General features: G+C 45.7%; 1 pseudogene; it reads right to left on the bottom strand.

Moving 5' to 3' along the window:
* Nucleotides 1–1,150: 1,150 nt before the first annotated feature.
* LOC115655594 lies at nt 1,151–15,591 on the bottom strand (annotated as a pseudogene).
* Between the last annotated feature and the right edge of the window lie 351 nt (nt 15,592–15,942).

Below are 15,942 nucleotides of genomic sequence, written 5' to 3'. Positions count from 1 at the left end.
GAAGGAAAATTAAGTTTAGGGCTCAGTGGGAAAGAATCAACATCAGAAACAACTCAGGATGGGTGAAAAAAAAGTAAGATACAAAAATAAAAGCCCAGTTCTGCAGCCTTTACTCTCATCAGCAGTCCTATTGACTTAAATAATTCTCAGGTGTAGTCCCATTGAACATAAGAACAGTCATACTGGGTCAGAGCAAAGGTCCATCTAGCCCAGTATCCTGTCTTCCAATAGTGGCCAATGCCAGGTGCCCCAAAGGGAATAAACAGAACAGGTAATCAGCATATAATAAAATAAACAGAACAGGTTTGACGTCCCTATCCTCCATGAATTTATCTAGTTCTTTTTTCTACCCTGTTATATTCTTGGCCTTCATAATATCCTCTGGCAAGGAGTTCCACAGGTTGACTGTGCGTTGTGTGGAGAAATACTTCCATCTGTTTGTTTTAAACCTGCTGTCTATTAATTTCATTTGGTGACCCCTATTTCTTGTGTTATGCGAAGGAGTAAATAACACTTCTTATTTACTTTCTCCACACCAGTCATGATTTTATAGACCTCTATCATATCTCCCCTTAGTTTCTTTTCCAAGATGAAAAATCCCAATCTTATTAATCTCTCCTTATATGGAAGCTGTTCCATACCTCTAATCAGGCCTAAATTCTGCTCACAAAAGAGGTATTGGGGAAAGGCAGTGGATGCCAATGAGATGGATAAAATAATCTCCCATGCAATTCTTTTTCAGCCTGTTTCAATTAGAGCATATTTATTTGTAAGACAAGATGAGGTTTGGGGGATAAAAATGTCTGCAGTCTCCTCTCCTCAGCGTATTGTACAGTAGCTAGCACATGCCAAGCTAAGCTTCCAAAATGGTACACTGGAAATGAACTACCACAAAAATCAACTGAAAACATACTCAGCTTTTGTCAAGAATAGAGTCACATCTGAGAACACTGTAGGGTTACTATACCTGGCTGGGGTGGGAGCCATTATATATTAATTTTTATGGTATTACAATTAATTTTGTTAAATCCCAGTTACTTACAAAGCCGGGTTATTTATCTGTCTCTGTTACAATACAGTGAGTTAATTTCTGTATTAATGAATCCAGGACCAGAGACAACAAAATTCATGCACTAGTCTAGCACACTGTGGTGGCTTTTCACGGTCTTTATCGAGGCAAAACACAGAGCTGGTATGGTTTTGGTCTATTTGACACAAAACTCGTCACTAGAGTTATATCAATGTCCTTGGGGTCAACGAGAGGCTTCAAAGTAAAATTCTGCAAAATTGTTGTCAGTATCAAAAATATCTCCATCCGAGCCAGACCCTCTCCCACGCAAATCCGCTTCCCTGCAATGAAAAAGGAATATTGAGGAGATGCAGGAGATCTTTCTTTGCAACACATGTTATATATTGTTACAATGAAACTAAACCTCGGGATTAAAGTTAGATGCACAGAGTGATTCAAGGTAACGACCTGGAGGATATTGGCCATTTCTCAGAGTTCAGGAAGGTGTGAAAGTGTTTGGGGGCTTTAGAAGTCTTTCACTCATTGTTTTAAAGGCTGAGCTCCATATAATAAGTGGCCTTTTAAAAACCAATATGTGGAGACCAGTGGGCAGATGTGGAGTTTGATAATAGTTAATGCAGGTCCTGTGCCAGTTAATACGTTTAAGGGAGGAATTAAGAGATAGCGAGGCGTAGGCATGCTGAGTAGCAGAATGGAGGAGAACAGCATACAGGGTTTATTAACAGAGTGTTGGGATTTTCATTGATTGGAGTAAAGTTAAAAAGTTAAGCAGCTCCTACTGATCTCTCTCCAGGTGACTATGCAGATGGCTTCTTCCCTGTAACATGTTACTCCCTTCAATTTTACTTTTGCATGCACATTCAATCACAATTTGTCCACGGTGGGCTGACACAGACAGACAAAGGAAGATGTGAAATTGCCAGGCAGAGTTGAGAGTAGTGCATATTCAATTAGTTAAAAAAGAGACTGGAGACGGACAGATGCTTCGCTGTTGTGAGAGGCTCTGCTTCAGGGATGGCCCGAAAAGGCTCTGCAGACTACAATTTGAGAACTCTTTGTATACTCAAGACAAAGCTAAGAGAGAATGGTCTGGGACCTGAAACAAACATGGCTTTTTTACCTGCAGAAAAAGGAATGAAGAAGTCACTCTTCCTAAAGGCACCATTTTCATCCAAGAAATGTCCTGGGTTAAATTGCTCTGGCTTTGGAAATTCTCTGCTGTCATGTAGGACCGATTGCAGGGCGGGGAATATAGTGGTGCCCTGAATTAGCAAACACAGACAAAGAGAATTAAAGTGGACACTGTCCAAAGCAGAGAAGCCTCCAGAATTCACTGGGCTGGGCAGTGGGACATGTTTTTCTTTCCTTCATTTTCCTGCATCTCCAAGAACCAGAACCAGAAATATTAAAATTCCATGAGAAAAGGTAAGCCCATCAAATGGGAGCCCACCTTCAACAAGAAGATCCTGGAATCTCATAGTTTCTACATCAAGGAGGTTTGGAAAAGTCTGGCTAAGATCCAGAAGTGTTAGGTGCGTCTCTCAGCTGCTATTTGGAAGCATTTGACATTCCCTTGTCTTTATAATTTAGTCATTGCACCAATGGTTTCCCCATCACTATTTATAAAAAATAAAATATAATAATAAATAAAAATAATAATAATTAAGCTAAAAAGACCTATACATCTCACAGTGTAACTCAGTTAGCAACCTAGAACATGGTCACTGTGAATTGTGATTAACACATCATCAGGACTAAATCTTGGAGGAGAGATGGAACCAGCTCAGAAACTGACCTCCCAAAAGAGGTTCAAAAAAAGAAGGAAAGCTTTGCACAGCCTGCTTGGTATCTATTCTATATCTAAAAGTTTGAACTGGGCTCTAAGCCTATCTTCTGTAAGGAGAGCTGAGCCTGTAGAATGCAGGGTTCTGTTCTTCATGCCGATAACAACTGGAACGTTGTTGGTAACTGTGAAAAACATGTCATACTAAAATCAGAGCAAACATTTCTATTGTGAATAAGTCAAAACTGTATAGTGGAAAAGGCGGAAGATCGGGCCCTCTCACAGAAACATTGAGAACTAACCTTGGGGATAATATATTCTCTGAAATGAGTGTCTCTCGTCACTGCATGTGGGACACCTATCGGGACAATGTTAGCAGTTCTCTGCACCTCGTGTATCACAGCATCTGTGTAGGGCATATGGCTTCGGTCTGCCATGCAGGGGCTTCGGCTTCAGCCAACCACATGGTCAATCTCTTCATGAACTTTCTCTGTCATCAAATGAACAAGGTTAACAATAAAGCTAAAGAACAGGACTCCCATAATTTTGCTTCCATTCTGTTACATAGTCAGAAATGCACACAATTCAGCAGATACATGTTGGGAATATAACGAGTTATAACAATATAACAGTTTTGGGTTACAAAAACCATTGTATATGGTATTGAGGATAAAATGCCAATAATGTAACTATTAGGGCAGTGATATGGTTCATAACTGGTTATGTTATAAAAGAGCACAATGTGATGTTATCACCAGAGCATATATCTAACTGCTGTGCAAGAGATTGCGGCCTAAAATCCCCCACAAACTCCAGTCAATCATCCACATGAGCTTGGAGGAAGCCCATGAGGTGGGAATTAGCACTGGATATTAGCCGGGTATTGATAAATCTCTAACACTTGCCTTTATTTGAGGGGAGGGTCTGGCACTCTGTATCTGTATGAAATTCGGAGATTTTGCTCTATGGTTGTTATTGAAATATGTTGTACACTTGAGAGTCATCCACTGCCAGTTCTCCAGTGACAACAAAGCAGGGGATCCGCTCCCAGGAGGGTGTTAAATTACCATTAATCAGCGGGGGGACTTTTAAACAAGAGATGTACAGTGCTGTAAGCAGGGGTGAAAGTAATTTACAGGACTTACCGGTACTGCTGGAGTCTTGAGGGGGGTGTGGCCTCATCTGGAAGAGGCGTGGCCTCTCAAGATTTAAAGGCCCGGGGGCACCAGCTTTGGCTGGGAGCCCCAGAGCCTTTAAATCAACTAGGGGATCCCAGCTGAAGACGTGGCTGGGAGCCTCCTCTCGGGCTCAGGGGCAAATTAAATGGCCCAGGGCTCCTGAATCCGGGGAACCTTGAGTTTTGTGAGTCTGGAGCAGGGATTTAAAGGGTCCAGAGCTCCTGCTGCTGAGGGGAGCCCCGAACGCTTTAAATCCTGGCTCCAGCCCAGCCGCCAGCTGGGATTCAAAGGGCTCTGGGCTGCCCGCAGCCGCAGGGAGCTCTGAGCCCTTTAAATCCCAGCCCCAGCCCGGCCGCCGGAGCCACAGCCGGAATTTAAAGGGCTCTGGGCTGCCCGCAGCTGCAGGCAGCCCAGAGCCCTTTCAATCCCCACCGTGGAAGCCGGTGCAGTCCAGCACGGCGTACTGCCTCTTGCCGGTACATCGTACCGTACCGGCTTACTAAGAGAGCTGCACAAGCATCACACAATGGGGGATTGCTCCACTCTGTGACTCAGCAAAGCCCACCAGGACATATCTGAGCTAGTATTTTCCAGGCACACAGAGTGCGGATACAAAATAGGGGACAGTGGCATCATGCTTTTGCCTTTTTTCTCCCCTACCTAGACTGGAAGCAACAAGAATACTGGGAAGACCAAGCCTTGAACTGAGGAGACTGGTCCCAGGTTAAAAGGGAAGCCTGTGAATTAAGGATTGTAACATACCTGCAGCATCCAGTAGGGTGAGAAAAATGGCTTGATCCAAATGCTGCAGAGTCTAAAAAGGTTCAAGATTTAGACTGTGTGCTTAACTTTTATTTTCTTTGGTAATTCTCTCTGACCTTTTGTGCCTGTCACTTATAGTCACTTAAAATCTATCTTTCTGTAGTTAATAAACCTCTTTTATATTTTACCTAAAACAGTGTGTTTTGGTTGAAGTGCTTGGGAAATCTCAGCTCAGTTTACAAAGGCTAGTGCATGTCCTCTCCACATCAAGGAAGAGGTGGACTGGATAATGAACTTACACTGGTCAGGCTTCTGACCATGACAAGACGGTACAGCTCAGGGGTACAAGGCTGGGGGCTTGGGAGATTTGCTGGTGCCTTTCTCTGTGTGATTCATGAATGGCTCAGGGAACATTCATGCAATTTACTTAGGTGTGGGGTTCCACATGCTGTTGTACTCAGTGATAACAGCTCATGAAGGGGTTTGCTGCCTATCTCTAGCAAAGCATTATGAAAGACAGCCCAGGCTGGAAAGTTAAGGGGGGAACAATGGTACTCCAGTTACAGGTTGTACCGCAGGGATCCTGTCAGGGAGGGGGCCACCTGACAGCCCTGGAATACGAAGGCTCCTGTTACTCATAAACCAGGCACCTTCTTGTCAGTGGTAGCACAGGCTTCTCCTGCACAAACACACACACTTTCTCCCAGCCCAAAATCCTTAGCTTGGACTGGGAGGTGAGAAAGGAATCCAGTCACAATGACTTACTCAGGCTGAGGACCCTGTGCTGAAATCACCCATGAGGAGGTTGAGTAATGACAGTTGTGATGGTGCTTTTCAAATGTGGACACTTGTCTACGCAAATTGAACTAAAACACCCATCCCCAAACACATCTCAGTTTCACATAAACCAGCGAACAGCTTGCACGCAGCGGTAACGTCAGTTACTTCCAGCCCAAGCCAGATTTGATCTGATGACTTAAGGGACAGGGGTCTGCATCCATTAGAGATCCCTTGAGCCATGTAATCCCCTCATCTCTCCAAGATTTAAAATTGTGTGTGTCTGTACAGTACCTTCTATTTCTGGGTATTTCAGAAGAATCAGGAGCGCATATCTCAGGGTGGTGCTGGATGTTCCCGTTCCAGCCAAGAATAAATCCAATGTGCTTCTTACCAAGTTATCAGTGTTAAATTCCGACTGGCTGTTTTGACGTTCCTGCAGAGAAACTTGTTATGGTTGTTTGATCATTGACTGTAAGAGAAGGGATCTATTCATACAGGCCCAAAGTCTCTCAGCTTCTACCTGCTCTGTGTCCCACCTGCCATCTTTATAAAAATCCTTATAAAAAATAGGCCACAACCATGAAGATTGCAGTAGCACTGCAGGGATGTTTTGGGTCATTGCTGTGGAAACACATGGTCTTTTCTATTAGAGGAGAATTGGAGCTTTACTTTTACCTGGCTAATTTTCATCTGTATCTTTAACTGTTGTTGTTGATTCCCTTTGCTTTCATATTTTGTTTGGATGGGCAGCACTAATGCCCTTGAAAACTTTGAACCAGAAAGAAAACCAAATGTCTAACCAATTTTTAGCCTTGGAGCCAGAAGGACTGAGTCTGATGCTCCAAAGGAAGTGAGATCCCCACTGAAAATGCAGATGGCCTGGCTACCTGCTGACCGAGGGCTGCAGTGGAAGAATACCTAATAGGCTGTTGCTGTAAAATATTGCAGGAGATTAGCAGGAGGGGTTTCCAAAAAGCTGGTAATAAGTTAGGTCTGTGGGTGTGGGCATAGGAAGCCATTAGAAACTGGTTTCTCCTGCTAATCCCACTGATGCTAACACATACCAGTAAAAGTGCTTCTGTCCACCTTATAAATAAAATCTTTTCAATGGCTAACCTCCAACAGAGCTAATGTACACATTGCCAAGTGCTGTTGATACCTGCTTTGGGTGCTTTGTCCTTTTAAGACATATCTACACTGCAATTAAAAATACACGACTGGCCTGGGTCAGCTGACTCGGGCTTGTGGGGATCAGGTTGAGGGGCTATAATATTGCAGTGTAGGCATACTGGCTTGGGCTGCAGCCCAGGCTCTGAGACCCAGAAACATCTACACTATTCACACAAATGAGGTGAGCAGGGCTTGGCTTTTAGAATGTAAGTTCCAGGGGCAGAGACCAGGTCTGCCTTTGGGTCTTATACAGAGTGATAAATACCAACGATAGGTATAATCCACTCCACAGCAAAGGGGAAGGGCGGCTGCCCTCACTTACCTGTTCCATTTTGATGAGGAAAGCATCAATGAAATCTCGAGGGCAGCTAAGATCCAGAGACTCTTTGTGCATCTTCACCCTCTCCAGAACAAACCTTTCAAATTCCTCCGCATTTTTAATTAACAGCTGGTGAGGCCCAGGGATATAATCCATGAGAGTTGGGAAAAAATTGTACAGCTAGAATGATGGAAGGAAAAGCACATCTTGGTTTATCTGGACACAACAAATCATCAGTTGACTCAATTGACTCAGTTACAGCAGCACAATACAATACTTCTGTAGCAAATGGATTCTAAAGAACTTCCCCAGCTTCACTAACTCATTCTACTCAATACACACCTATTCCTCACATAAACTGCAGTGACACTCAGTTCTATTCACTACAATAATCTCCATTATTTCCAATGCAACAGCATCACCAATACAAACATGTTGTTCTTGAAAATCACAATAAAGTTCCCAAACCTAACTCAGAATACAGATTTTCGTAGGCAGTAATAAAACATTATTGACTATACAAGTAAAAGATATCTTAGTCTTCCTCCAGTTGGAGTGAGGGGGCCAAATTCTCTGCTGCTGTAACTCTGTTGATTTCCACTGAGTTTGGCTGTTGTGCATTTGGTGAGGTTTTCAGCAATGGGATATGTGAGTGGCTGTGTACCGGAAATGAAAAGGAGTTTGCTTTGCGGGTGAGGAATGCAACCACATTCAGATACTTCATTGTGAATATACTAAGGCATGTGAATTGCAATGGTTTGGATGCTAATGTTTTAATTAGCAATTTCCTTGATTTTTACCAATAGTGTTGAAAGGGAATGTCCTTAAGCAAACATAATTCTGAGCAAATGAAGTGTTTTGTGCGGGAATTTAAATTATCCTCAAAAACAAGTTTGAGGCTGGGACTGGTAATAGCTGCAGCCTAATGAGGAGAATAGGAACATTATGAGAATCTGAATAATAATTTAAGGAAAAGTAACAGTGAAAGAAAGAAATCTCTGTACCTTCCCGCATTACAAAGGAGAAGAGTGGAAAAAAACCACTGAACACACCTGTGCCAGGAAAGAGCGAAGGAGTTCATTGTTTTCCTGTGTGAGATTAATTATTGTCAGAAACTTCTGGTCTTCATAGTCAAACCGGTCCCCAAAGACAATGGAACAGATGATGTTGGAGACAGCATGGGTGAGAGGGATGGTGGGGTCAAAGGGTCGCTCTGCAATAAAACCAAACCAGAGTCCAGTTTTTAATTCAGTATTTTCACCTACAGCATCACATCCATTGATGTTACTGGGACGTTCTGGATGTCCTGGCCACAGGCCAAGAGGGTAGTCCCTAACATTCATTGGAGAGGAAGAGTTATGGTCTCACAGTTCCAGGGTAAGCTGGGCTTTAGACCCCTTTCAGTCCTGCTCAAGAGCCCCCCTCAGATGACAGGCCTGAGTTCCTGTCCCTCTCTGAATGGGAGGAACTCCTCAGTCCAACCACCCGTGGACTGAATATCTGGGCGGCAGGCTCATTACTTCCCAACTATGGTAGCATGACAGGTTGCTCTGTGCTGGGCACCCGTGAGCCCTTTCCCTCCACGGACCTATGACCAGCAGGGGATCAAAGTGACTCAGAAACAATTTCTCCAAAACTAAATTTATCCTCCCAAAGGTATGCAGCACACAGAGCAAAAACTAGAAACAATAAAGGCTTCTACACACATTCCTTTTACCTAAACAATCTTTCCTTGCAAGCTTTGGTAAGTTCCATTCAGCTCAGTTACCTCCATCTCACTCAACCCCCTTCCTGCGTGGGTGAAAATCCATAAGGTTTTAGTTTCCCTGTTGGATGCTAGTTTCTGTCCAGGAAGAGAATACTTTCTAAATAGCTGAAGCTATGCTGGGGGTGTTCTCAGATTAACAGCTTCTCAATTATTACCCTTGGCATCCTCTCTGACCGTACTTATCCTTGCCATTATTTCATTTCCTCTTAGCGTACCCCTTTCAGCCTTCTTTTATTTAATTCAGTACAGCCAGGCAGGATAATATCATACAGCTAAACTGAGGTAAACAAGCTATTTATGAAAAATAACACAGCTATTTCCTTCATTCTCCACATAGGGCTTCCCCAATGCTATCTCTGTAAATTTATATTAAATAATTATCCCCATTTTGCTGGGAATCAGTTTTCACTCTGTCTCCTCTGCCGCTCTCTGCTTGACACACACTGATCTAACCAGGGACCATGGGTCCCTCTCTGAGTGACACCTGCCACAGGCCTGACAGACAGTATTCCTTTCAGAACAGGATCCTGCATTCAGAAGATTCTGCCTGAGCCATTGCTTATCACATCATCACAAACTCCTACAATGCAGTGAGACCTATACAATATTCAAGGGAATTGTCTACAAGACTTCACCTATCTGACCTGAGACCACATTGCACAGGAAGAACATCCAGAAGCAGCATTTTCTCCATGCAGTGTGTTCCTGCCTCACAGCAGACTTCTGCTCATGTCCCTCACCCAGGCAGATTTCTTTTAGATCATTATCTACAGGAGTAGCTGCCCCTGGCTCAGGATACACAAGTGGCAACAGCAGGAAAGTGGCTCTCTCTTGTGTTTGTATCATGGGTGGGGAAGGTTCTCCATGCGTTCTCCTCTCACACACACAATTCAGCCAGATGGAGAGTCAACTTCATTTTAACTGTTGCACTGTATATTGCAAGAAGCGGGATGGTCTTGTGGTTAAGGCAGTGGCCTGGGTCTTAGGAAATCTGAAGACAATGCCCAGCTCTGACACAAACTTCCAGGTGTGACCTCGAGCAAATCACATAATCTCTCTGTACCTCTGTTCCCCATCTCTAAAAGAGAGAAAATAATTCTTCCTTTCTCCACTTTTTCATTTTCATGTGTATTTAACATGTACGTTGCTTGGGGCAGGGACTGTCTCCAACTGTTTGTTAACACAACCTACTGGCAAAGGAGCCCTAGTCTTGGCTGGGACCTCTAGAAACTAATAGAACACAAATAAATAATAAAATAATATTCATCACTTAGAAAGCACTGTAAATTTACACAGTGATTGCAAACGTTCCTCAGGAGGCCATCCCCGTACAACGTAGGTGCCAGACTTGTATCAGACATCTAGCAGAGAAGAAAATCAGAATAAGGAAGCTGTAGGCCTGGGTGTCTTAATAGCCCAACACACTGAAGATAAACTAATCCACTCTAACATGGTTCACTGTGTTAGCTCCTGCCTACTCTGGATAAATATTTTCCATTTGCCCATTGGCCACAGATCAGAGGGTAGAAAACATGGGAAATAATAGCCAGGAAAGGTCATCTCAGGAACTTTTGTCACATATTTTTCTTTTAAATTAACAGAGGCTATTATATGTGCAGCTAATGGCTTGAGTTATAAGGTGTTTGAACCAAAGTTAGTATCACAAAATAAAGGAAGACAAGAGTCTTTAGCTGACTCCTCAATTCCTGACATACAGGCAGCAAATCCCCACCGTGTGTGTTTCTGAGCCTTGCAATCAGAAAACGGGCTTCCTCTTGGATTCGTTCCTCAACGCTTTTCTTCCCCATCCCAAAGTTTCTCAAGGTGGTGAGGGCAAATCGGCGAAGCTGCTTCTACCGTTCCCCATTGCTGAAAATAATGCCTGGAAAAGGGAGGAGAACAGGAATGAAAGGAAGGCGTGGGGTGGGGGAGAAGACTTAATTTGCTAAATTTCTAACCTAAGGAAACATTTGTTATTGAAAGGTTCAACATGAATGCAAACATTATTGTATGCGTGTTCCACTGGAGACACTACATTACACTGATATGTGTATGTAACTCAAAATCCCACACATTAATCTCATTGCTGTTTATAGAAATTATGAACAAAAAAAATAATTCCATTGGTTGCCTTACCCAATGGCTGTATTTTGTTCTCCAACACAGTGTAAACTGTCACAGTAATTAGAGCAAAGTACATATACTGATACCATGTAAAAATAAGAAATACATTGGGACATAAATAGATGGGTAAAGTTAGTATCCTTCAAAGAACAGAGCTAAGTGAAACATAAGCTGTCTTCTCAGTCATGTTCTCCACATACAGAGAACATCAGTGCTACATGCCAAAGTTGTTAGAAATGTACCTCCTCCTTTGATAACCTTGTCAGCCAGTGCCAGTTTTCCTCTTCCACTGAACTCATCCGCTTGATCAATCAGAGCTTCCTTCAAGGCCTCCTGTCCATACAGCACCACAACCCGCAGAGAGCCCAAGTATATTGTGAAAACCGGGCCATACTTCACACTAAGCTGTAAAAGATTAACACAAAGGGCCAATGCATTTTACTATAGCCTTTTCAGAATAAGAATGAGAGTGGATCTAATTACAAACTGAGGAAGGAGCTCTCCTGCCACTTAGGATTACACACAAAAAGGGATATAGGCACCTATATCCAAAATGTTGATCCTCAAAACCCCCAGCTAACCCTCTAGGCCAGCAGTTCTCAAAGTTATTTGATCTTGCCCCCCTTCTTTGTGTCTGTAGTCATTTATGGCCGCTCCCACCCCAGAAGTACATATACCAACCCCTAGCTCTGAAGGCAGGGCAGAGCAGAGCAGCAGAAGCTGATGGCTCAGTGCCTACCTCTGAAGGCAGCACCATGCCAGCAGCAGTACAGAAGTAAGGGTGGCAACGTGAAGGGATATTCATCAATACAGTCAATAAGACTTAGCGCCACATTGGCATCCTTACTTCTGTGCTGCTACTGCCACCCCGGAGCTAACAGCCAGAACCCCACCGCTTCCCGGTGAGGGATTGGCAGGGGGATGGGGGCAGGAAGGAGAGCCCCAGTCCTGGTGGCAGTGCTCTGGCTGTCAGCCCCGGTGGCAGAGTTCAGTCTGTCCCTTGTATCCCCACCTCCAGGATATGCAGGGTCCGTTGGCACGAGCCCAGTCAATCAAGACTGACAGCCAGAGCACACAGCTCACACCTCCCTTGCCCCATTCCCATGCCTCCCTTGCAAGGTCTGCCACACACAGTAACTCCTCACTTAATGTAGTTATGTTCCTGAAAAATGCAGCTTTAAGTTAAACCATGTTAAACTAATCTAATTTTCCTGAACAATGTAATGTAAATACGGGGGTTTAGGGTCCAAGGAAAATTTTTAGGGGCAGACAAAAGGCATTATATACAGGACTGTACTATTCTGTGGTTGGGAAGTGTCCCTTTGCAGCAGCAGCGGCAGTTTCTCTGGAGGAGAACAGGCATCAACTTTGTTGGGGGATGCTCCAGGCCCGCCTCTTCCTTTCCCCACTCCATGCCAGGCCCACCTCTTCTCACCCTAACTCATCTTCTCTCTGGAGCAGCAGCATCCCCTCTCCTTCCCCCCTCACCCCTCCCTCCTTTCTGGGAAGGAGGGAGAAGAGCAAAGATGCAGCGCTTCCCTGCTCCTCCCTCCCAGAAAGTCCTAAGTGCTGCCAAACAGCTGTTTGGCACTGGGGGAAGCGCTGAGAGGGAGGGGGAGAGAAGAGAGAAGAGGAACTTGTGCAATGCTCCCATGTAAAGTCGCTGCTCTTCCACAGAATCGTACAAGCAGTGGACAGAGCAGGCAGCCAAATGACGTTATAAGGGAGCATTGCGCAACTTTAAATGGGCATGTTCCCTAACTGAGCAGCGACTTAACTTTGAAACAATGTTAAGCAGGAGGACATTAAGTGAGGAGTTACTGTAGTTTGAGAATTGCACCTTAGCAGGAACGGTACTCACCTAGGATATGGGAGAGCTGGGTTTAACTCCCCCCCTGCCCACACCTGATGTAAAGAAGGGATCTGAAACTGTGTCTCTCTTCTCTTTAGAGAGAGCCCTAAACCACTCGCGGTGGGTCGTTCTGGAGCAGGGCTCTCTCAGTCTTTCCTGTTGAAACCGTTCCATTGCACATCAATAGCTGAATAGTCACTGGAAAACAAACTTGGTTCCCCCACATCCTGGGTGAGCAACCTAACCACTAGGATACAAAATCAGTCTCACTCTCTCTGTAGCCCAATGGCTATGTTTACTTGACAGAATACAGCAACAGTGTAGGCCTTACCCTTGTCCTGTGAAGAAAGCAAGTATCATTAGATTAATTTTACAAGTGGGAAACACACAAAGAACTTCAGTCGTTTCCCCAGGCACATATGTGGCATCAATTGCAGACCTGGGACCAGAACCCACGGGTCCTGTCTGCCATTTCCCTGCTTAACCCACCAGACCACACTCCTCACTGCAAGATAACCTGTACAGGCTGCAGCACAACTGAGAGGCCGTATTCTGGTTTACCTGTGAATAAGGTACATTATCATAAAAATAACATATTGCCAGAAACAGGTTGTATCTAGCATTCAAGATTAACTATTTCTGTGGAAAAAACATTCAGCCTTAAATGTGAGGAGTTGAGCGACTGTGCAAACCCCCGAAATTTCAGTGTTCTCTTTCCCCAGGCTCTGCTTAACGCCCACGTGAGCCAAAGCCCTGCATAAGGAGAAATCCCCCTTACCTCCTGTATAGATTGAGGCAAATTCCTCGTATTGAGCTGCAGTGTGTTCCCTATGATGGGAAAAGCAACAGGGCCAGGCGGCAGCTTCCCACTTCCAGACATCTTTCTCCATGCTGAAAGGAAAAGAAGGCAAGAGACACAAACCGCCAGGAAAACAGTTGTTGCTCCCAGAGGTTCCATTGCAGAGTGTAGTGATTATTCTGGTTCTAACAGGGGGTTACTTTGTACTTTAAAACCTACCTTTTATATATTGTGTGGTGAAAAAGCACAATTGCAAGTCAAGCAATTAGCCAACAGACTCTCAGTTCTTCCGGGTCAACAACCCTAAATATGGTCTATAAAGGTTACTGAATAACTCCTTTGAATCTTTGTTTGCATATCGTCTGTGTTTGCCCCTTGTGTATACACTGACAGAGCACAAAAATTAATCATGAAGCGAATGCCTCTAAGGTTGTCCAAGCTTCCATGAAATCACTGTCCTGTGACTGTTGTACCAGTCCCTGAAAGGCTTGGTGCCAGCTGGAACACTATATACATACGGTGAGGATTGCCTTTCATGCTGTTATACGGGTTTTAGACTAAGGCTGGATGAACAGTATAAAGCGGAGATAAGAGGGGCTGGATTGCACCTCCCTCTTCCCTGCCAGCCCCTCTATGAGCTGGCCTTTGCCCTTGTTGCCCCCTGCCCCCATGCCACTGGACAACCTGTGGCACGAGTGCAAAGACTGAAGAGTCTAAAGTGCCACTGTATGAGACAGGTGCTAAGTGCCCAGGCGAAGGAACCTGCAACCGCCAGATGGAGGGGCAGGAGCCATCACCACCAGGGTTCTTCTCCTGAGGGAGAGCCAGAAGCAGCCCCACAGCACCCTTTGCAGCCCAGAACAGAGAGAATAAAGCCCAGCATTCATAGATTCATAGACTTAAGGTCAGAAGGGACCATTATGATCATCTAGTCTGACTTCCTGCACAATGCAGGCCACAGAATCTCATCCACCCACTCCTGGAACAACCCCCTAACCTATGTCTGAGTTATTGAAGTCCTCAAATCATGGTTTAAATACCTCAAGCTGCAGGTTCTCCATCAAGTGACCTGTGCCCCATGGTGCAGAGGAAGGCAAAAAACCTCCAGGGCCTCTGTCAGTCTTCCCTGGAGGAAAATTCCTTCCCAACCCCAAATATGGCCATCAATTAAACCCTGAGCATGTGGGCAAGATTCACCAGCCAGCACCCAGGAAAGAATTCTCTGTAGTAATTCAGATCCCATCCCATCTAACATTCCCTCCCCTTTACTTGCTAATAATCAAAGATCAATTAATTGCCAAAATTAGGCTATCCCATTATACCATCCCCTCCATAAACTTATCAAGTTAAGTCTTGAAGCCAGATATGTCTTTTGCCCCCACTACTGCCCTTGGAAGGCTGTTCCAGAACTTCACTCCTCTGATGGTGTAAGGGTCCGGTGCTGGGGCATGTCCCTCTCAGGCGCAGCGGGGAGCCAGGGCGCCTCCCTACAGGCAGCAGTCCGTGTAGGCCGAACCCCTCAGCAGGGGCTGAGGGAATAAAGGGTCTGTAAACAAGGCAGAATCCCGGCCCTTCAGCAGGGCTGGGTACACACAAGGTTTATAAGCCCAGATCCTTACGCAGGGTGGGCACGAGGCAGACAGGCTCCGGCCTTTCAGCAGGCTGAGCAAACACAAAGTCTATAAGCCCGGCCCTGGGGCAGGGTGGGGCAGTAAGCTGTTCAGGCTCAGGCCTGTCAGCAGGCTGAGCAACAGTCTAAACCGTAAGTCCATACAGAGGCCTCCTCAGGCCAGGGAGACGGGGAAGTCTGCCACCCTTGGAAGGGTGGCAGGGGGGATGCAGGCCCTCCCACTCCACTGCGTCCCAGCCCGGGGCCCTAGCAGCGGCAAGAGTTCACTGCAGTCAGTGGGGAATCCTGGCTGCAACGCAGTGACATTGGTTCAGGGTCCCCTGGAGCCAGACTGGGGTCGGCTTCCCCCAGGCCACTTCCAGTTTCCCCCTCTCTAGGTACCTGTCCTCCGCTGGTGTTGTCCGGCGGGTCCCAGACCATGGGTTCCTCTGGATACTGGGCGGCAGGAAGCTCCGGCAGCTCCTCCGGGATACTGGGCACGAGGCAGGTCAGGCCAGCGCTCCTCCGGGTAGTGAGCGCGGGGCAGGTCAGGCCAGTGCTCCTCCGGATACCGGGCCCGAGGCAGGTCAGGCCAGCGCTCCTCTGGGTAGTGAGCATGGGGTGGGGCAGGTCAGGCCAGCGCTCCTCCGGATACCGGGCCCGAGGCAGGTCAGGCCAGCGCTCCTCTGGGTAGTGAGCACGGGGCAGGCTGGGCCCGGAGGGAGCTCGGGCACCAGCGTCTGTCCTCTCCCACAGCCTGTGGCCAAC

Source organism: Gopherus evgoodei, chromosome 7 (assembly GCF_007399415.2).
Source record: "Gopherus evgoodei ecotype Sinaloan lineage chromosome 7, rGopEvg1_v1.p, whole genome shotgun sequence".
NCBI classification, from domain to species: Eukaryota; Metazoa; Chordata; order Testudines; family Testudinidae; genus Gopherus; species Gopherus evgoodei.
The sequence above is the reverse complement of the archived record's forward strand: the minus strand, read 5'-3'. Positions and strand labels throughout refer to the sequence as shown.